Source organism: Podarcis raffonei, chromosome 8 (assembly GCF_027172205.1).
Source record: "Podarcis raffonei isolate rPodRaf1 chromosome 8, rPodRaf1.pri, whole genome shotgun sequence".
NCBI classification, from domain to species: domain Eukaryota; kingdom Metazoa; phylum Chordata; class Lepidosauria; order Squamata; family Lacertidae; genus Podarcis; species Podarcis raffonei.
In genome coordinates, this window is record NC_070609.1 from 53,883,576 (window position 1) to 53,907,443 (window position 23,868).

Genomic DNA, 23,868 nt, shown 5'->3' on the forward strand with positions numbered 1-23,868 from the left:
TGAGGAGCAGGAAGCTGACAACCAGAGCCACCCTCTGGACTGGTTGTATATAAGAAGAGAGACAGGTGAGGGCTGGATGAGGGCAGACTGAGATTACTGCAGAGCTGTGTCCCATCCCTTCTAGGGAACCAGCCTTCCCTGGGATGGTGAGCAGAAATCGCTGCTCCATTCTTCTTTTTCCTGAAACTGTTTATTCTCTTGTTGAGGAAGAAGGAATCAGGAATGACAGAAGGGAAGAAGAGTTGCAACTCAGGGTGGGGTGAGGTTGGGCACGGTGCTCCCTTTAGGGTTTGGCAGCTACCTGGCAACATTGACCCCTGATATTGACCCTGACATAAAGGAGAACAATGGGTTTGGAAGCCTACTCCCCAGGGGGAGGAAGTCTCTAAGGACATGGGAGAATGGCTAGAGATGATTGGTAGATCCAATCTTTCTGAGGTCCATTGTCATAAAACCTCAGGCGATACTGTCATGGGATGCCCTTTCCATTATCTCCAGGAAACTTTGCTTCATTAATTTGTCAAAGAATGTCCCTTTTTTAGGTGGACACCCAGCTGCACAAGGCACTGAGCACTGAACCAGCAAGTGGTTGGCCGGAATCCCTCACTCCCAAGTCAACTTTTTAAAGGTAGTGTGACCAACCGGAGACAGAGTCAGTCTCCTCTCTTCTCATACACTCCTCTCATACACTGATCTGGAGAAGAAGAAGTGAGCCCTGCTGTGGTTGTAAGTATTTTAATCCTGGCATTGAACCATTGCAAAACTTGGAGGAAGAGCTTGGTCTGTCAAGTTGGCATGTCTGAAAGTTTTGAAAGGTCTTCATTCCAGTACAGCAAAAAATGCTGACAATAAACTCCAAGGTGATGCTTGCAAAACAAAAGCAAGAAAACACACACACACACACACACACACCACCCTCCTCCTTTGACTAGATGAATCAGCCGCCCACCTTATGCTGAAGACTAGAAAACCTCCAGAAACCTCTGGCAAGAATCGGTGGTGAATTCAGGAGTGTATAGCCGAACAGAGACGCTCACCATAAACCATATGCTTTAAAAGTACAATAAAATATATAACCTTTTGAGTTGGTCTGTGCTTTCTCTTTGGTTTTGGAATATTACATACATACTATTAAAATTAAATTGCCTGCATCAGTAAACAAGAGGCTTTTTTGCATTTGCAGTACTGGCTGAAACAATGATGAGGAACCCTCCAGATGTTGTTGTACTCCAGCTCCTATCAGCCTCAGCCAGCATGGCCAGCGTTCATGGATGATGGGTGATAGTCCAGCAAGATCTGGAGGACCACAGACTCCCCATCCTGGGGCTAAAACAACGTAATGTGTTTTACCGACACATTGTTATGAGTCCTTATCAATTTGTGATAATCATAAATCACTCTTGTTTGGGGCTGCCTTAACCAACACATTTCCTTCAGCCCACATTTAGTGGCCAAATCCTTGAGTTAGTTACATATGTTCCTTAAGCATTTGCCCTGCTTCTCATGAGGTTGTCAATCCATGGGGCCTACCACTTCAGACTGCAACAATATTATCCACATAGAAAACCAGAGAATGTTTTAGATCAAGTGTGGCAAAACGTTTGGCCCTCCAGATGTTGCTGAACTACAACTCCCATCACCTGTGGTTATTGGCGATGCTTGTTGAGGCTGATGGGTGTTATAGTGCAGCAACACCTGGAGGGCCGAAGGTCCCTCACATCTGTTTCAGACCACCCTTTATTTGGTTCCAGGAGATTTCCTCCATTTCACCAGGACATTGTTCCACATCACGTCTATATGTGTTATGCTCAGAACAAACAGGCAAAGATTGTTTATAGGCTGTATATTCATCTGCATTGTGTACATGCATCAAACATGCATTTTCCAGCCACAAACATTACATACAATCTGAATAAGATCTGCAGACTAACTGAAGCAACTGATGAAATAAAAGAAGAACTTAGGCTACAAGCTACTTACCTCTCCCCCCCCACCAAAATTAGCTTCCGCTAATGAAGAAAAGCCCAGACTACCCAGTTATTCTGAATATGTTGAGAGTGGCAATATTCTAGACCTGATCTGAACTACCAAATGAGGTATTTGTTTCAGGGTGTATTCACGTCCCCAATGTATCTATGTTCCTACCTGCTTTTTCGTGCCTCCTCCCTCCCCATGATCAGTGTTTTTAAATGCTCACTTTCCATGTGAAAGAAGTCACGGTCCAATTTGCATAGTCCCAGCAATGTTTTAGGCATTTAGTGCTACAACCTTGGTGGGCTGACTTACAATTCTATCTGCATCGCTAAGAAGTTAGCAAGATGTATTAAAGTGTGTGGTGTGCACAGCATTAGACAATGACAGTTTTGGGGTATAATTGCTTTAATGTGGGCAATTAAGACTAAGTGCATGCGGTTTTACTGTCTGCCCTACATTCCTCTGAATGATTGCAATGATCGATACACATGATTTGTAAGTCGCTTCCTATTGATCGAATGGTAAAATGTTTGACCTTCCTCTGAGGAAGTAATTTGCTAAATTATGACGCTGCGTAAAGTCTTTCTCCGTTCAGAGGTGAGGGGTAATGGCTCATAGGACCAGGACAGGGAGAGCAGCATGTATGCATGCGAGAAACTTTTTTGCCTTTTGCCTGAAAGTAGATCTATGGCTGTAGAGACATTAGTGGCTTAAAACACAGTGAGGTCATTCCCCGCCCCATCATGTTTTAAGTTGCATTTGCACTTGTTGTGTACACCTAACGACAGGGTGTCTTCACTTCATTTGTCCTCCTGTGCCTAAAATCCCCAGCAAAAAACCGTGTTCAATGAAACTGCAATCTGCAAATGTGCTGTCTACTGTGCATGCGCTATGGCCGTCTCAAATGTACACACCTCATCTTAACCACAGCTTACCTTTTCAAATTGGATGGAAGCTGGTTTGAGGGGAAACACATCAAGCAGCAGCATTTCTCAAGAAACTACAGGATACATGTCAATTACGGCTAACTTCATGTGTAGCGGGCTTCAAACAGCAGTGGTGGGAGCGGCCTGGAGTCCGAGCGAATGGTAATGTGCACACAGCTTATGTGTGGTGGTTCTGCTGCCAGTCCATTAACCTTTTCGATGTTGGTGGCTGGCCATTTGATGCAGCAACACTCAGTTTGAACTTGTATGCCTCATTTTTCTTCTTTGCATTCAATAAAACGTGGTTTGCTCATCTCATTTATGCTCAATTCTACATCTGATGAATGCATCAGAAAGGCAATACTTCATGGAAATTTCTTGCTGTCAACACCTATCCCCTGTACAGCAACCTTCCCACAGCTTGTTTTGGACTACATGTCCCATCAGCCATTGTCAGAGCAGCTGTGATGGCTGGGGCTTCTGGGGCTCATAGTCTAAAACATCTAGAGAACACTATCTTGCAGAAGGCTTCCTTATATATAAAGCTTCTCAAAGCCAAGCTCATGACTGGGCTTGGAAAACCAAGCTATTTACCTCCTACCACCCTAAAAAATAGGAAAATAGCTTGGTTTATAGTGAACTCAGTTCTGAGTCAAGTCTCCCCTTTAGTGCTCCTGGTGATATCATCAGGGGGGAAAACCCATGGAAGTTAAGAAAATATGGCTGCTGCCATGGTTCCATAAGAAAAAACATTTTTTTCATACAATGTCCTTGAAAGAGACAGGACGTCATCACATCTTGCCATTTCCAGGGACATTTGCAGTCCTGTTTACACCCCAAGTGGCAACAACCATGCTTCTTAGCCACTCCAAGGAGCTAGTCCCTGTTAAGGAAAGGGGAAGAAAGGTTTTAAATCCTCAGGCTACCTCTTAAGTGCCTATTTTTCATTATATCTGTGGCTTGTTGGAGAAACCATCAGTACATTAACTGTTGAAATGGGACAGAATGAATCCCTTTGCATCCAAAATAAGAAATGGACACAGACCAGGCTTCAAGTTGTCCATCCATCTCTAATAATTACCAGCTGCTGAGATTTGCATTTCCAAAACAGGAAATATGAAATTAGGTGACATCATGGATTTCTTATCCTCTAATACAGGCATGTCCAACTCCCAAGAGACTGTGATCTACTCCCAGTATTAAAAAACTGGCAGTGATCTACCTATTGTCATTGGAGGGAAGAGGAGCATGCTTGGGGTGGATGGGTGGATTGCCCAGGGTGGTTGAGCTTTTTTTAGGAGGGAAGTGCCTGGAGTTGTTGAGCTTTTTTTAGTTCCCCCCACCCTGTAACTTTTTGTACACGATAAGGATCCCGCAATCTACCAGGATCAGCCAGGGATCTACTGGTAGATCACAGTCTACTGGTTGGACATCCCTGCTCTAATATTTAATGCTTGAGCAATTCAGCCGATTATTTGAGTATTCTCTGTGTCATCACTTATGACACTTTTCTTAGAGGGGGAATAATTTAAGATTCCAAAATGGCAGGATGCTGATGACAGTGAGTAAAGAGAGAGATGGAAAGAAAAGAGTGTTCTCTTTGGGCAAAAAGAGACTACAAAATTAACAATCAAGTTGTTCTGCATTAGCTTTTACAAAGTTAAAAACTTATAATTCACCAGTTTCTTTGTTGCTATTCACTTTGTCTTTTACCAGCTTGTTAACTGCATCACTTTGATGAATATACACATGCATGAATACAAATATAAATGGCTATCACTCATTTGCAAGGCTTTGAAACATTGCTGAAAGTTTAAATGACGGGTAGCATTTATTCATGCTGCAGTATGCTGCTCAAAGTTTTGATACGGGATTAATAATAATAATAAGAATGACATTTGGAGTTAAAAGATGACATCTTGATTAAAGCCAGAACAAATTGCTTGGCATAGGTTCAAGACTCTTTTTTTGCATGCCCTTCAAGTCTTTGATGCTCCCCTGTTGTCTCCCAGGCTTGCAGTGGGAGGAGTCAAATCCTGTGGCAATGATGTAATTTCATAGAATCATAGAATCAGAAGAGGCTCCAAGGGTCATCTAGTCCAACCCTCTGCAACATACTTCTGCAAGTCAAGTGGGATTGGGGAGAAATTCAGTTTGCATTCAAAGGGAAACCTGGCTAATTTGCACCAATTGAAACACTTCTTCAAAGTTTGGACAACTCCGAATTTTGAAGTACAGTAATGTAAAGTGTACAAAAATGCCTGTACTAGGGTAAAGTATGCAGAAAAATGCATATACTAGTGAACATAAGATACAAAATGCATTATTTTAGGGAAAACAGCTTGTAAAAATGTGCATATTGTGAGAAATCTGCCCTAAAATGCTGATGAATTTTCATGAAGACTTTGAAATAGCCACCCCAAACTGATGTGATGTAGAGAACTGAATTTAAGATAGGGAAAAAAATAGAAACTGAGCAAAACCAAAGTCAACAGGTTCACCTATTCCTATCCCTCAGCCATGCAACTGTGTTTTCAGGATCCACATGACTCAGTCATAAAAACGCTAACCCATATTCCACCTCGCCCAATTTAATTCAGGTTGACTCTTTCTTTCTGCCAATAACCCAGCCTCCATTCCAGCACTGATGAGACCCCTATCTGCCTAGCAAGATTGACACATTCTGTACCTTCAGACTATGCCCTGAGAATGATGCAGTCCTTTTAAAACCGACATTGAACTACACTAGCGCTTGGCACCAACTGCACTATACATTTGAAACACACCCTTTGAAACTGTTAGGGCTTCCCCAAAGATTCCTGAGAAATGAAGTCGGTTGAGAGAGGTGAGAGTTGTTTGGAGACCCGCTCTCCCATTCACAGAGCTACAATTCTCAGAGTTCCATGGGAAGTGATTGCTAAGCCATTCTGAGAATTGTAGCTCTGCAAGGGGAATGGAAGTCTCCTAACAACTCTTAGCACTCTTAACAAACTAGAGCTCTCAGGATTCTTTGGGGGAAGCCAAGAGTGCTTAAAGTAGCATGATACTTCTTTAAACGTATAGTGCAGATGAGGCCTATGTGTATGTGGGGGTGATCACTGCTCATGCATCTGAAGGAGACTCATGCCTATAACAAGTCTTGCCACAATAAATCTGTTGGGTTTTCACACATGCCTATTTTGTGTTTGTTGTTGCCGCTCTTGCTGCTGCAGCAACACTTGATGTTGTGAAGGATACTCAGCTGCCACCCAAAATGGCAGCCTTACACTGTCTCCTCCTCTCCTGTTCTCTGCAGTGTGTGCTATCCATTCAGTGACATCACAGCTTGGCAACACTCTTTGCCCGTGCAAAGGGCAGCCAATGAAATTGACTGAGGGCAGGGAAACTTTGGATGTGACAACATCGTGAGTCTGGGGAAGTGAGGAGGAGAAAGGGATGTGGGTCTGCTGCTTCCAGCAGTAGCCATGAGACCCCCATAATGTCAAGCTCTGGTCTGACACAACTGCTGTTTTAAAAAGCTTGCTTCTCCTGCTAACAGTCAAGTCAATAATGACCGACACATATCACCCGAAGATATGTCATTTCATCTCTGCGGGTGACATCTCAGTTGATCAAACAGTTGTCAAGTTGTTCGCCGTTTTGATGGCTATTAAACATCCCTTCCACAGCTAAATGAGTACACTTGCTAGCAACCCTCCAGCTATTCATAAAGAGATATTATGTTGGTGAAACAAGACCTGGCTGAACATTGCCTGCTCCTGAGGGCTAAAAGGGACTTAAAAGAAAACCCTTCTATAATATTTTGCAAGGGATTCCCCCACTCTCTTTCTCCCCCTGCTCACTCTCCACATACAGACTTTGAGCCCAAAGGCAAAATAACTTTGCCATTATCTCCCTTGGAACATGCACTAACTCACCACTATTTCTGCAGGGCTGAGCTGTTCGTGTCAGTGGAGTCGTCCGGGTGAGCTGGAGAATATCAGAGAGGGTCGCCACTCCTGTTTGCCTGCAACAGAGCCATGTCAAAAGCTTCTCAGTAATCAACAGAGCTTAAAGAAAGTCTCCGATTAGGCTTCCCTTTCATCTTTCTCTCTCCCCTTCCCCTCCCCAGTGGTGTTAGCAATCAGCCCTCCAACTCTTCCGCTCTCTTAACAAATTTTGATTTATCTTTTAATCAGGGGATAGGCTGTGCCATTTTTTTTTTTTACTGCAGCAGAAGTTATTCTTGGATGCAAGAGTTTCAGTATTGCCATAGTGGTTGATTAGCCCAGGAGTGAGTGCTACAGAAGGGATTGCTTCTGAGCGCATGTAAAATAATGCCACACCAAAACTTGTCCTCCTATTTCTCAGCAGTTTCCTCCCCCCACAAAAGAGCTTTATATAATTTGCCTCATTTGCAGGGCATTGAAAATTGATTCAGAATGAGGTTAAGCATCCCTTCTCATTGCAAGGTGGTCAAGATTGGTGCCTGTGTTTCTCTTTCCATTAAACATTTATCCAGCACTAGGCCCTCTCCCCATCTGTCCATGCTTCCTGATCAGAAGAAGCCCCTTGGGAGACACCACCTCCCCTGCGATTTAATCAAAGTTTAGAAAACTGGAAAGTTATCTACCCAATGCCTGAGACTGGTAAGCCCACTTATTTTGTTTTTAAGGAAAGTCCTCCCTTTTACCTTAAAAACAAAATATTTCCACTCTTGCTTCTGGAAGAGAAAAAAAGAGTTCACATGAATGCACAAACCCATGCAGAAGCCAAGGAACAGCTATCAACATCATGGTGGGCAGCCTCCTTGCCTTTCTGTGCACACAGGAACACACAGTCAAGGATGTCATGGTTGTTTTTTTTTGAGGAAGCTAGGACACCTGGAAAAGCTGCATATTGCTGATCACCAGATGATGATGTGTGGAATGAAGGGAAGGACACTCACAAACATCCCTCAGCTATCTCAAAGGTAAGACAAGTGGAAGAAAACTCCCACATCCCACCGATGAGAATTTCACTTAATATTTTCTCTTTTCTTGGATATTTTGCATATCCAAAAAAATATTTCTTGGATGTATTGAATAATTGATACCAGCCACCACAAATCTAGGATTAGGAGGAAGGGCTTCCAGGCCTGAGTGCCAACGCATTTTTTTTTCAATATCAAGCAAAGAAATCTGTTCTCATCCAGCTCAGCCCTAAAATCTATGATCACTGAAAAATGAAACTTCTGTCCAATGCCATTCTAGTTCAGACTAAGGTCTTTTGGCAAAGCTGTGTTTGGAAACCTACAAGACCCACTCCAGAAGAATGCCCAGGGCATCTCCACACATTCAAAAGAGCCAGTAGTGACTACAGTGTTGGACATAGACTTAGAGTAGTCCAGGTTCAAATTCCTGCTCAGCCATGATGCTCACTAAGCATCGTTGGGCCAGTCCACAGAAAAATCCACAGTTCTCATGATAAAAGAGCTCAATAACAAGAAGTTATGGAACAGTTATTTATCTGCTTACCACCTTCCACAGACATGTATCAAGGTGATGTACAAAATCCATTAAAAAGTGGCTAACCCCCCCCCCCCGATAAAAACAACGCACCCATCCACATCATCAGATAAAATTTTAAAAAATACAAAAGAGACACTCATGTTAGAGATCTATCCACCCAGCTTGGGAAAAACAAAACAAAATTCTTTCAGTTGTTTCCGGAAGGTAAATATAGTAGGCAACTGTTATATCTCAAGAGAAATGCAATTCCACAGAACGGGGGCAGTCACACAAAAAGCCCTGCTCTGAGTTGCTGTGGAGTCTGTTTCTGATGTATTTGGAACTTGATGGAGAAGCGCTCCCACAGACCACAATGGCCTACCGGGTATATATGTAACCTGGGCCTGAGCTGCATAAGGTCTTTTATGATACTACCAGTCACCATACCCTCCAACATTTCTCCAATGAAAATGGGGACATCCTAATGAAAACTGGGACATTCCAGGATCAAATCAGAAACCGGGACGGCTTCTCTAAATTGGGGACGTCCTTGGAAAATAGGGACACTTGGAGGGTCTGCAGTTACATGCATGATCATGTAGCCATCCCCACTGACACAATGAAGGCTTTATTAGTAAAAATATATGCAATGAATTGGGCTGAAAAGACAACAGGGAATCAGCACAGGCTCAGATACATTGGTGTAATGTGCTCCTGGAGATTCACACCTTTAAGGAGAAGAATTGTGTCCTTAGAAGATTCCAAATGGTCTTGAAAGGTGACCATGTGTAGCATGCATTGCAACAAGTCAGCATGAGGCAGAGAAAGCACAAATTAGTGCTGTGTGTCCCTTGGTCACTGCAAAAGTAAGGTAAGCTCAACAGAAACCCTGCACCCCACCCAAGTGAATCTTCATCAACATTTTCTCTCTTATTTCCCAATGTTTAAATCAGTTTCTTTTCTCATTAACTGATGGAGGATGGTTAAAAAATAAAATAAAATGCAGGATGATTATTATTTTTTGGTACAGCACTAGCATGAATGGCAGTTGCAAGGTCATCACGACAGCTAATAATTTTCCAATCTCTGACACTAGCTTCCTGTTTGGCTTTGAGACATCTCCTTAATCCTTCTTTATCACAGTTGTCCTGATAACAACTTTCTTGCCTCTTGAGAGTGCTTTGAAGATTTATTGGGTACTGGTCTGATAGTGCTTTGAAGGCAAGAGCTCTATATACAAACTCTGGGGCTGGATCTGTAATCTGAAGGAACGCTTCTAAAAGGAAACCTATTTTCCCCAGCAATGCAACTGGTAAAAAAAAATCAATAAATATATTAACATTCAAATGCTGCTTTGTTCTATTTCCATTAAACTTAAAGCTCAGCTCAATAGCTGAATTCACACCATATAATTAAAAGGTGATGCAGTGGTCTAAACCACTGAGCCTGGGGCTTGCTGATCAGAAGGTCGGCGGTTTGAATCCCCGCGATGGCGTGAGCTCCCATTGCTCAGTCCCAGTTCCTGCCAATCTAGCAGTTTGAAACCACACCAGTGCAAGTAGATAAATAGGTAACACTGTGGTGGGAAGGTAAACAGCATTTCCGTGTGCTGCTCTGGTTTCACCAGAAGTGGCTTAGTCATGCTGACCACATAATCCAGAAAAACCGTCTGCAGACAAACGTCGGCTCCCTCTGCCAGTAAAGCGCTGCGACCCCAGAGTCATTTGTGACTGGACTTAACTGTCAGGGGTCCCTTTACCTTTTATTAAAGCACTATGATATCACTTCGAACAATCATGGCTTTCCTCAAAGAATTCTGGGAGCTGTAGTTTGTTAAGGGTGTTAACAGCTGTTAGGGGACCCCTATTTCCCTCCCAGAGCTATAGTTCCCTGGGAAGTGGGATTGAATGTCAAACTACTCCTAAGAACTGTAGCTCTGGAAGGGAAATATGGGGTCTCCTAAGAATCTTCAGCAACTACAGCTCCCAGAATTCTTTGGTGTATAGGAATGCAGCCTTAATAACTGAGAACCTTAGGACCAGTTTTAGAATGTATGCAAGTAATGACTGCAGTGTGGGGGGAACTTGAAGGTGATTCATCATAGATCAAAACATCATAGGGAGCACTCTTGTATCTTCTCATATCACCTCAAGTACCAGTCATCAAGGATTGTGAAATCAAGTGATCCAGTTGTACTTGTTAACTGATCTTTGATAAGTCTTCAGTACACGTTTGAAAAGTAGTGTGTGCTTGGGTTGGCATAAAATCAGTGATTACTTTAGTCGGGCTCCCCCACCTCCAGCAATGAAACTGTTTGACAGGAGATTCAGGACAGACAAGCACTTCCTCTCACATCATTTAACTGATTTGTGGAACTTATTTCCACAACATGTGATAGCCTTTAGTTCAGATCAGGGTTGGGGAATCTGTACTTCTCCAGAGGTAATTGGACTATCAGCCACAGCTACCATGTGGGTGATGGGAGTTGTAGTTCAACAACCCTGGCTTAAATGACTTTAAGGAAGACAGTTAAATTCATGAAAGCCAACTGATGACTACAAGTCATGATGGTACTATGCAACCACCACTGTCATCCTCTCACTGCAACATTTGTGTGAACAAGGCCTAGTGTCCAGGCTGATTGCACATTCAGCCTCAATTATGAAGTAGTGATAAGAGGATTTCTTTCATTTTATTATTCTTTTCTTCCTCTGGTTCATTATGAGCTATGTTCTACTCCTCCTGAATTCCAGTTTAACCAGGAGAATATGTAAAACCAGTTTAAGAGTTGGAGCATATGTATGGTGCTGCAGTGTCTAGTTGCTTCAGTTAAACTCTTGCATCTTTTCTCTCTGCATCTCTGTTGGATACCTTGTCAGCTCTGTATGCTTATATTTGGACATCGTTGAACTCTAACTACTGTTTTGAGAACAGAAGAAGATCCAAAGAAAGGTGGTTTTAAGACCTGTATACATAGACATCAGCACTGACGTTGAAATTACATGCTATATTCTTAGGTGTTATTTACTTCCCTTTTGGGAAAACTCCATGCAAAACTTCTTTCATGTTCCTGAAATAAAAGCTTGTTAACGCTATACTTAACCTGTCCAAAATGGAATGGTGACTTCTACAAAGGCCGGGGAAGGTTCTAATCTATAATTTGCAGGAAATAAGGCTGGTTCCATGTTGTGCTTTGCAAGAAACTTCATTACTCCACTGCATTCAGAAGCTGCCCTTTATGTCAGAAATACTTGTCTTGGAACATAAATAAATCTGATCTACATTTTTAAAACATTTTTTTAAAAACGTCTTCCATGGTATATGAAAAAGATCTTTCCCACCTTCCTCTTCTACAGTGCCTGAAATATTGAAGAGTAATTGGTAACCAAGACTGCAATCCTAATCCCTACTTAGTTGAGAGTAAGTGTCATTAAACTCAAAGGGGCTTACTTCTGAGTAAACACTTGTAGGACTACCTGATTAAGCTGGTTCCCAAATGTGATGTTCACTCACAGTGGTGGCTAGTGTCCATTGGGACTGGTGGAAAGGAAGGCAAAGAAGTCCACAGTATATGCAGCCTGAGCCATTCATGGGCGGAGCCAACTAATTTTAGCTTTGTCCCTATCCTTCTCCTTGCTGAGGTCTACAAGAGCAACATTCAAATTATGAGGAAGCTAACAGCCAGTGCCATTGCCTGAACTGGATGTAAGTAAGAAGGAAGTCAGGTGGGGGCTGGCTGGGAGCAGACTGTGGTTGTTGGGGATGCAGAGCTCCATTTGCCTTTATGGACCAAGCTCCAGCTTATATTTACCTATTGTACTTTATATGATGGCTGCCTACTATATACTTTATCTTGGAAAGTATTGCCTTTGTGGTGACATCAGATGACAGAAAAGCCCTAATTGCAATGGTAGATCTGTAATGGTTCAGTCACACAGATACAATTAATAAGAGCATAAGAAAAGCCCTGCTGGACTAGACCAGTAGGTCTATCTAGTCCACCATGTTGTTCCCAGATGCCTCTTGGAAGCCTATGAGCAGAACACATCATGACGCTATTGTGACCAGATGGTAAGAGCTACTGGGGATAGAGCACGTGTGGGGAACCTTTGGACCTCCAGATGTTGCTGAACTACAGCTCCCATCATCCCTGGGGATGTTTATTGGAGATGATGGGAGTTATAGTTCAGCAACATCTAGAGGGCGAAAGGCTCCCTATGCCTGTAATAACTCAAGGGACCCTTAGTACATGACTGCTTAATGCAAACTGAACTGAGCCACCCGAACTTCCATTTGGAATGTCTTCCTGCACGGTAAATTGTCCTCAGATCCATTCTAGCCCTGTACACTTACCTTATACAATGGGTCCTCCTAGACAGAAGACACTATCAAAAGACCTCATGTTTAGACTGAGACTTGGCTTATGTAGCAGTGATCTTTTGGGCTCTGATGCCTTTCTGTATTCTTCTGGATCCTGGTATGACCACTGGACTCTTAGAAGCTCTCTGGTGATTCGCAAAGGCACACATGATTCTAATGAAAGCTTGCTTAGGGAACCCCAGGTTTCATTTTAAAAGAGATGATGCTTCTAGCTTTCAAGGGACAATGTTTGCTTATATGAAAGGACATCCCGATGAACCCATTTCACAAACAATACATTCTTAATACTTCATAGCGGAATGGTTTCTAACCTGCTCAACAGAGTTTCCTTGGCAAGAGGGCTGCACATGGCTGAAGGACATTACTGACCTTCCAAAGTGCATTTTAAGGGCATAGTTTAATTGCACAGAGTGATAGCTTGGACCAGGCACTCCATATGGACTGGAAAAATGCTCTTTTAGAACACGTCCCAGAAACTACTGCTGCACATTGTAGAGATAACTCATAAATGCACTTTCCAGATACTCTTGAATTCCAGCTCCCACCAACCCTGACCACTGACCATGCAGACTGATGGAAGTTGAATTCTAATACATGGAGGGACCATTACGGTTACCCCTGTTGTAGAGTATTCTGGAGCACACACTTAATTTGTATGCAGTATTTAGCCAGGTCTATTATAACTATTTGGTCACCACCTAGAGTTGGGATGGGTAACTTGTAACCTTGTAGGGTTTGTTGGACTACAACTTCCATCATTCTAGCTGGCCATTCTGGCTGAGGCTGATGGAAGCTGGAGTTCAACAAGAATGGGAAGCTACAGCTTCTGCAGCCCTGATCTAGATTATGCAACACACAGGGCAATGCACAGTCAACAGCAGTTTTGCAGACAACAAAGCAATGCATAAAGGGTTCCTCCAGAGTGAAGCAGTTGAAAACTATTGCTTCATGTTCAGGGCATTTCTTTATTTTGTATTGGGATCTGCAATAGGGAGCCAAACAGTTTAATTAGGGGAGAAAAGCACATTTTTTTTGTCAGACAACCAGAGCCATTTTCAGATAGTTTTGCACTTGAACATGGCGACCTTTTGCTCCATAAGGCTGTTGTGTAAATGCAACATTTGTTGCCTATTATAAACAGGGATGCTCAAGTGGTGAAGTAGGCACTCTGGAACATTTCACAGATAACACTCTTTTTTCCTGAAGAAAAAAAAAATCCCTCTCTGATCTGTTAATCATGCATCACAAATTGGTCTGGAAATTGTCTACCTAGATATTGGCTGAAGGCATCCAGTACTCTTTCCCCCCTCTTTTTAATGGCAAACACATTTCAGGAGAGCTTTGGCAGGGGCTTTAAAAAGCAAACACTATTTTACTTGGAAAATATTAATAACCTTTATGACACCTGCCTTTTGATCTTAAGAGAATCATTAGACAGCTTCCACGGCTGAAGCCTTTGCGGTGCCTTCTGAGCAACAAAAGAGATTAATAGATGATCAGAGAGTTTCTTCAGCTCAGCTAGCTGAGCAGTGGATAAGGATGGAAAGAGGCTACAGGTGTTTCTCAGGGCTTTTGAATGCACCGATGGAAAAACTTCCTCCGGCCTTCCACACACTTGCTTTCGGCACATGTCAAGACTTGCACCTGCAGCACCTCTTGAATTTTGACCTAAAAGGCAGCAGATTCAGCTCATGTACTGTAAGAACCCTGCTGGTTCAGATAAAAGGCCTAGCTAATGTACTTGCTTAGTTCTTTTCTTGTATTTGTATTCTATCTTTCTTCCATCATAAAGCCCAAGGCTGCATACAAGTGGTTCCTAGAGATGCACCCACCCTGGCACTGATCAGATCCAGACTTGATCAGCACTAGGAAGGTAGTGGCCTCATGTGCCTTCAAACCATGTCCTGGGACCTATTCTGTTTTCCACAATAGGCAATCAGATGCCTATCAAAAGCCCTAAGCAGAACATGAATATGAACGTATGAACATAAGAGGAGCCCTGCTGGATCAGCTCAAAGACCCATCTAGTCCAGCATCCTGTTCTCACAGTAGCAAAGCCTGCAAGCAGGACCTTATAACCACAGCATGCCACCCTCCTGCAAATGCAGGAGCTTCTGCTTTTTGCCCCCAGCACCTGACATTCAGTGGTATACCACCTCTGATCCATGACTAATAGCCACCATTGACCTTGTCCTCCAAAGCAACTGACCAACCAATGGAATGAGCTGTAGGAAAGACTCTGGCCAAAGGAAGGAAGGGAGACAACTCAATGTAGCCTCTGTCTTTTCCCCAGTAGGTTACAACAGGTAAGATGATACACTTTGGCCTCTGCAAAAGCTTCCATGACAGACTTGCTTCCTGGTCTTGACTTGTAAGGAAACTTGGGTCACATCTACACCATACATTAAAATATGTCTTCTCAAATCTCCCATGAACTTTAGCTTAATCTGCACAGAGCTACAGTTGCCAGCACCCTTATTAAACCAAAGTTCCCAGAATTATTTGGGGGAAGCCATGTGCTTTAATTGTATGGCGTAGATGTGGCCTTGGTCCCACTTGCATTCCTTCTTGGCTTGGGCAGGGGCTGGGTCAACCAGAACCCAAGTTCCAAGTCTTTTGCACTCCCCTCCAAAGTCCCATGATGGATGCATCATTCTATCATTCTGTTCCTCTTCTTTCTCAACCTGTGGGTCCCCAGATGTTGTTGAACTATAACTCCCATCACCCCTAGCTAGCAAGGCCAGAGCTCAGGGATGATGGGAGTTGTAGTCCAACAACATCTGGGGACCCACAGGTTGAGAACCTCTGATGTAGACAACCCTGAGCTAGATGGACCAATGGTCTGATTCAATGTAAAACACCTTCCTATGTTTCTATTTTCACCTAGATCAGGATTGACTACAACATGAATGTGGGTACTGATTCTGGCTGTTGAGTCAGATCCTTATCTCCCTTACCTCCCTGCGGATAAATTTGACTGGTGGGTGGGGCAAAATAACCTCAGCCAATGAGACATTTTGAAGCCCCCACAACCAGCTGATTGCTGGGACTTCAAAGCAGGGCTCCTCTCACAGAGAGCTCTGCACTGTGCTTTGAAGTGCTACCAGTTGTTGGTGCTTCAAGAAGTCCCTTTTTTGCCCAGGGATCTTTTTACCTGCCCACATCTGATGTCATTAGCAGTCTACACTGAGTAGCAGTGGTTCCCCAGGGTTTCAGACGGGGGCATTCCAAGCCCTACCTAGATATGCTGGGGATTGAACCTGGACCCTTTGGAATGCAAAGCTGATGCACTGCCGCTGAGCTATGGCCCTTCCCATTGCTTAAGGATAACACAGATTCCCTTTAATACTCTCCATGTTCTGAAAACTTGGCAGAACGCCATTTAACACCCCTCTCTAGCCAAACGGAAACACCAAGCAATAAATACAGAATTCTTAAATGGGAGGGAAAATGGTGGGATTAGATTTGGTTCTGCAGACTCCAAGCCCAATGATCTGCTACTAAGCTACAGACGAGTTGTTCCAGCTGCTCAGACCGGTGCGTCTCCTTATTCCCTTCTGCGATTCTACACATGCGACACTTTGTCTTGTTGTCACACACAAAGAGGGGGAATCGCTCAGGGAATTGGATTGAAGCCACATGTTAAATTGCTTGTGCAGCTTCTGTTATTGGGGCATCAGGCCTTGCCTGCTTCCTGTGATGGGGACATCTCAATCCAATCAGACATGTTCTTCATGATAGCGGTTTCAATCCAATTCAAAAGAAGAAGAAGGTGGATGTGGGGGGTGAGGGAAGAGAAGAGAATGAATGAGAAGACAGATTTCATATATTTTCTCCATTTGCCTTTGTCACAGGTTCAACTGTTTCCCTTAAACACTCCCATCCCCTTCAAGACATTTCCTGCAGAAGAACATTGTGTTATTCAGACACAGGAGCATGGGAAGTTGTCTTCTACTTAGACCATTGGTCTATCTGTTCAGTATTGTCTACACCAGGCATGTCCAAAGTCCATTTCGGGGGCCTAATCCGGCCCGCTGGTCAGTTTAATCTGGCCCCTGTGGCAGTTCATTTTCTGGGGTAAAATCCTAAAAAACCCTCAACAACTTCAATCCTAAAAAAAAGGCTAACAACTTTGGTCGGTCCTTTGGTTGGCCCTCACGGACCTTCACTTCATCAAATCTGGCCCTCTTTGGAAAAAGTTTGGACATCACTGGTCTACACAATGGGTAGAGTGTCTGTTTCAGACAAAGGGCCACATTTCTTCATAGGCAACCTTCCAGGGGCCACATGCCAGTGGAAGGTGGAGAAAGAAGCAATATCAAAAGTGGGTGGAACAATTATTATTATTCATTTCATTTCAATACCACTTTATGTTTTAAAGAAAAAAAATTCTAATCAGTTTACAATATATTAAAAGATCAAATGAAACAAAGAAGGAGGACTTCCGGGTTGGCGCCATTGTTTAATGGCGGATTCCCTCCGAGCTCCGGAGGGAATCGGCTCCGTAGCGTCTGGGTCTGGCCGCTGCGGCGAAGCGGGGACCCTTAAAATCACAGGCGCGGATGCCTGTGAACACAGAGACTCGGCGGGCACCATTTGCGCCCCCCCAATCCGCGCCGGAGCCTTTTTAAAGGCTTCGGAACGGAGGCAGGGTGAGGCGTGGTGCTGAGAGTACTCCCTCGCCTACGGAGTGAAGCCGCAAGCCATAGACAGAGAGCGCCAACTTCTTCCAAGACCGACTGGACTCTAAAATATAAACCCGTGAGTAATACGGAGATTGGAACGTTAAAAAACTTAATTCTGGATTTGGAACGAGCGGGAAGGGGCTAAAAAGGAAGTCACCCCCCCCTCTTTGTAAACAATTTAAAGCAAAGGACTGGGCAACTAAGGTCGAGAGAACCTGTTTTTTAGTGAAAAGATCTTGATTTCACGGTTTTGACACTATAAGGATTTACTGGAGGACAAAAAGAATTTGGGGACTGAAATTTCACCCCCCCCCCGAGACCCGGGAACGTCCTAAGAGAAAGTCTGTTGCATGGAAGATTTTGACAGCTGTCAAGAGAGCTGCGAGTCAGCTAGTTGCCAGCTGGAAAAAGAGAACATTGTTTCTGCTGTTTTTGTTGTTTTATTTGAAAATAACGAGGGCTGATACAAATTAACTGGACTTTTGGTTTTGAGCTGAAAGGAATATTAAGGAACTAAAATCCCCCTAGAGGGGTAATAGGGATACTACATTACAAAAATGGCTGGAGTACGTAAATTTCAAGCAGAACTGGATAGAACACTCGCTCTCTTGGGAAACTTGAAAGATGAATACAATGTTATGTCTACAAAGATATCACTACTACACTGGACAGTGAACAACAGTTTTGAGCTTGATAAGGACTTGAAACAGGAAGCCTACTTAACTGAACAAGTAAATGAAACTGAAAGTGCAGAAATGATGGAGCAAGGTGCTGTCTTTGAAGAAAATGAAGGAGAAGCAGGAGATGTGCAGGAGTTAAAGGAGAGTTACAATATGAGGCCTGACATGATGATAAAAAAGGACAATAAAAATTGGATGTGGAAAGCCTGGTCTGAATGGGAGATTATAAATCTGCGGAAGGTGAAAGCTGGAGCCTTGGGGACATCTGGATCTGTAAGAAATTTGAAACAAGAGTTGGAGCCCCCCATAGGCTTTGCGTTCAAGTATGGAAGACTGGCTGGAAGCAACAAGGATTCTGCTGGGCCGGAGCCCCTCCGAGACTTGGGGTTTAACATTAAGGACCATCAAAGAGACCGGCAGAAAGGAACTGAGAGAGATAAAAGGGCCTCGGACGTGAGATCTCCAGGCTAAATAAATAACATAAAGACTGATGGACATTGGTTGGGGACTGGAACCGGGAAAAAGGGCGGGTGGAGGTTGGGAACCTAAAGGGTACATAAGGATAATTTGTTTTTCTTTTCATTTTTAATTAGTGGTAAGGAAATTGGGTAAATCGTGGAAGGGAAATTTTGGTCGACTTTAGGAAAAAGGTTTAAGAACAATTAATGAGGTATAAGTATTGATGTGTGTTTTTAATAAGGTAAAATTGGTTTCTTCTTTTTTAAATTAATTGAAAATAAGATTGTAAAAAATAAATGGAGGAAATGGAAAAAAGAAGCAAAGTAAAATAATGGTATGTTAGAATAAATGTATAAATTAAGGTAAAGAAATAAGTTAAGGACTTGCTGAACTGATAATTTAAATTGGAATACAAGAAGGGGAGGTGTGAGGAGGTCTGAGAAATAAGGTTAAGAACAATAAGTATGAAGAATTTTATGTGTTTCTTTTCTATTTTTTCTTTTTTTTGTTGTTTAATTTTGTTATGTATTTTTGTATTTTTCTTTTGTTTTGTTTATTTTTTGCTCTTGTTTAATTCATGAAAATGCTAATAAATATTTAATAAAAAAAAAAAAGAAACAAAGAAGAATGAGGAAGAACAAAGAATGAGGAAAGTCAACTATAATGTATATATTCAAAGCAAAATAATTAACATAAAAGAAAAACATTACCTTCAAGATCTCAAAGCAGAACATTACGAAGGAGGTCAACTACAGAATGCACATTTAATGCAGCAAAGATGACTAAAGCAATACCTTAAACATTTCAAAAGAAAACATGACTAGAGGAAGTCAAATATAAAGTGCACTTTTATAACAGCATAATCAACAAGAGAATAAACATTATCATAAGCATAGAGCCTATCTACTAACATTGCTGCCAATCCTGCCATTGGTGGTTCATGGTGGTTGGCAGTTGTAGAAGCTCAGGCTCGATGACCTGGGTCTGCACTAAAAGACAGCCAGGATGGTCTGTGGCCTCTTCAGCAGCCTCAGCTTTGGGTGGCTGGAGTCAGACAGGGTCCTGTCCTCCCAGGGAAGGTGGAAAAAGGCCTCCAAGGCAGGGAGCAGGTCTTCTAGGACCTGTCTTAATGGATGCATTTATTCATCTATCACATTATTATCTTTCCTCCAAGGAGCTCTAGGTGGCATAAATATGTCTCCTTCTCATTTCTGTCCTCACAACAACCCTGTGAGGTAGGTTAGGCTGTGAGGAAGTGTCTGGTCCAAGGGGATTTGAACCCTGGTCTCACGAGTTCTAGTCCACAACTCTAACCACCATATCACTATTCTGGCTCTCTTGTTGATGTTGGTTCTTCACCCTCACTAAAATATGAGACGGGACCCTTAATTTTAGGTTTTCCCCTCATGACTTTGATAAATGAGGTTTCAGGGCACATTCAGCTGTATCCAGTGGGGGTTCTACTCTGAGTAGACCCATTGAAATTTATGGATATGAACTAACTTGTATCTCTTCATTTCAATGGGTTTACTCCAAGCAGAACTGAGTTGGTTGCAACACCTTGCCCTTCCTCTTTTAAGACACATCACACAACTTCTTACATTAATATAGGTTTTTATATGGTGATGATCAGAACTTTGTTAAAGAAAAGAAAGTGTGGGGAAGGTATGCAACAAACACCTGCCCCTGTAGATTTATTTTTTTTAAAAAAAATATGATTATTTTTACCTTGGAATGAGGTCCGTTTGGTGGATTTCAATTCAGGAAGAACAAGAGCCTCAGCTGGATCTATGGACTGTTTCATGTAAGAGTCCATCAATATTTCATACTATTATTGTCTCTGCCTCCTCTTAGTTTCCTTGTTATCTTGCACAATGAGGAGGGCAGGGAGCTGCAATAAGATACATCAGTGGGAGAGTGTGAAGCGATGCTTCAGTAGCAGGGCGTTAGGCTTCTGATGCCAACAAGCCTCTCGACCTTGACCTCCTTTAAGTGTGTCCTCCCTTGGAGCCACATAATTAGAATATAGATCTTTCTTCTTGCTGTACTGTGAATGAGGAAGGGGGACAGCTTGAAAATGAAACTGGCATAAGAACGAACAGGGAGGGGTAAAATTGCACATTTCAGTTTCTCTCTGCTTCTCAGTTTTTCCAGTCTTGAGTTCAGCCAACATAATTCTGCACAAATTTGCATTTTTTTAAAAAAAGGAACTGTACACTCACAAGAATCTAGCAACAATTTAGTGCACATTTATTTTAATATACACCTCTAATAAACATATTTTTGCAAGCAGTTTTCCTTATATTTCACACATTTTGTATGTTATTTGCACTTTTAGCCGCTTTCCCACGTGCTCCTTTCATTTTTCTCTCCATTGCTAAATTAGACCAGTGACCCATCCAATCCAGTATCCTGTATGCATGTGGCCAAACAGATGCCCACAAAAAAGGACATCAGTGCAACAGCAATATTTCCACTTGCGATCCTCAGGAAATGGTCTTCAAAGGCAAATACTCTCAGACACTGGAGGGAGTATATACAGCCATCATGGTTAGTAGTTGCTTATTTGAATAAGGAGGATATCATTCTTAAATAAGATTCAGGACAATCTCAAGTTCATCCTCACAGATTCCAGGGAGGTGTGCAACAACAACAAAACACAATGTAATAAAACATCACATCAACTCCACACATTCTTCATAGTAAGATAACTAAGAAGCAACATAGCTACAAAATTATAAAGCAGACAGAGACAGTAAAGACTATTTTAGATTCCTGGACAGAGAGATATGTTTTGAGCTGGTGCTGAAAAATAGTAAAGTTGGTGCCAGTCAAACTGCCTTAGGGTGCCACCACAGAAGAGGCCCAACAAAAAAAATCGGATCTTTTATTACCAAAGTATCAGAATATTTTCCAATCCCGACAATCTCACACTGACCTATTTAAGGTTCACCCTAGTTAAAATTTACCACTTTAGCATTAAAAACACATTAAAAGCTTCTAATAACACTCACTATATCAGTAGAGTAATAAGCCTTCCCAAACTGGCCACAGCCATGAGATGATTGACCCAGCCAGTAAATCGGTGCCCTTGGCTTTACCTCTGCACGTCAATCAATTACAGTCGTCAATCATGCCCAAGTACTGCCTGCCTCAGCAGGTCTTACTGCTTAATCATATAACTGTTGAGCTAATACCATTCATATTTCTGGCCTTAAAAAACTCCTCTAGGAATTCTCATCCATTATGGCATCAAAATTAACGAGATCTTAAAGTGTGCACTATATCACTTGCAACTTAATACTCTGCTAAATGGAAAACATCAAAATTGAGCATAATTTATCACTATTTACATTTGCTTGTTAATTAGCAGTTCTCATGAATGATCAAGTAATTGAGAATAAAGAAGTTTCTTCTTTTCCCAGACAAGTTTATGGATGGGAGTGGATGTTCCCTCCTAAGTGTTTACCTGAGAGCAAGTTTACGTATCAAACTTAAGGGTGCACTGAGCCCCCATCATTTGCAAAAATGTGTATATTAATCAAAACTACATATGAAACTACATGCTGGGAGAAATTTGCACTAAATTGCTGCAGGAATGTGGAGAACTGAATCTGTGACTGGAAAAAAGGGGGGAAACACAGAGAATTGGATGAATTGACAGATTCATCCATCCCTAAATCCTATATTTGCTTCTCAGTAGACACAGATTGGTTTGCCCCGTAAAAGACATAAATGATCCCCTCCCCAGTATAGTGTGATGTATCTATGCACCTCAACAAAAGCAGAAGATAGGAAACAAGCTGCATTAGCTCTAGAGACGACTTTATGAAAATACCAGAGAAGTGTGGTTTTGGAAGCAAATCTATATTGTTAGTCACTCAGTGAGAACGATGTAGACAAAACATTATTAATGCTAACTATGTCTGGATTGCACATTCAACCAAGATAGGAGTCAACATGTTTGGTAACATCAAAGGGAACCTGATACCTGAAAGTATAAGAAGATTAACGTTTACAGTGATCTGTAGGTTTGCCTGTTCCAGGGAGACTAACAGACACAGCCAGGAGGGACACTTAGTTATAAATTGGCATGGGAATCCTCTCATGTGCTTAACAAAATCTGGCACTGTATATAAACTCATATTTGAGGCCTTTTCTTTTAAAACCCCCTACTACAAGCCGCGGAGAAACGTGGTCTATAATGCTAACAGACAAAACAGTGAAACGTGAGCTGTTAAGGCTTGCCTAAGTTAGACGGGTACACCCCACGGCATGAAAATGTGTCAGGGTTTCTGAAAAAGGGAAGGGGTGGGTGAGTGAAGGAAGCATATAGCCAGTGTTTGCCATTCCTTTCAAAAATAAAGTTTTTTTTGTGGGGGATTTTGAATAAGGAAACCACTTCAGGACTTCAGCTCCTGCAATGTGGCTTTCAAGGATTTTCCCAGAGATTCTGCTATTGAGTGATTTAGGGCCCTTTTACGATGCATTCAGGAACATTTTGCACTCCTGATGGTATTGGGGTGGTTATACACAATCCTGCTTTCAAAACAATTTGTGGCTGCAAAAGTTTTGTAGTGGACATACCACTTCGGGGCATGTCCTATACTATCCTACTGCAATTCCGTCACTTTTTATACCAACAAATGTTCCAGGTTTTTCAATGTGTCCTGCTTTCGCTGTGCCATAGTTGCCCTCCAGATGGCAATAAGGCAGTAACACCAGAGAAGCATCTCAGAACAGCTACTAATGTGTGGACAGTCCAGTATAAATCCATCACTCATGCACTATCATTGCATCAGTGATATGTTGCAGAAAATAGATGCAAAAAAAAAATAGATGCAAAAATCTGTAGCATCCCTTACACAGCAATTCTGTATACACTTTACACTGGAGTAGGCCCCATTGAACGGAATGGGGCTTTCTTCACAGTAAGATAGTGCCGTTATGACCTACCTAGCTGCAGCCCACAGCTAGTTACTTGATCAGTAGATTTCAGAATGATTTGCCATAGATTAGCAAGTATTTCTGATGCTAAATGGTCGAACAGTAGCAGCAACTACAGCTGTGCAAACACTATACCTTTAAAGCATATTTGAAGCACAATCTTTCCCCTTAATGAATTCCGTAGTTTGTTAAGAGTTGCTGGGCAAACTACAGCGCCCACAACACTTTGAGATGAAGGCTATGTTTTAAATGCATTTTAAAGGTACAGCACATCCAGAGCTTAAATTATCCTGCTGAAATTAAAAGCACTTGAGGCAAGGAGTGTGGGAGGAGGACCATGAACTTCATT

At 42.3% G+C, this 23,868-nt stretch overlaps 1 long non-coding RNA gene across 1 annotated transcript; it reads right to left on the reverse strand.

The window, feature by feature from the left end:
- Positions 1 to 4,323: 4,323 nt before the first annotated feature.
- Positions 4,324 to 20,388, reverse strand: LOC128419432 (uncharacterized). The gene is made up of 3 exons (XR_008331849.1): positions 20,301 to 20,388; positions 6,818 to 6,906; positions 4,324 to 5,020 (listed from the first exon to the last, which is right to left on the reverse strand). It is a non-coding gene; the product is annotated as an uncharacterized LOC128419432 (long non-coding RNA).
- Between the last annotated feature and the right edge of the window lie 3,480 nt (positions 20,389 to 23,868).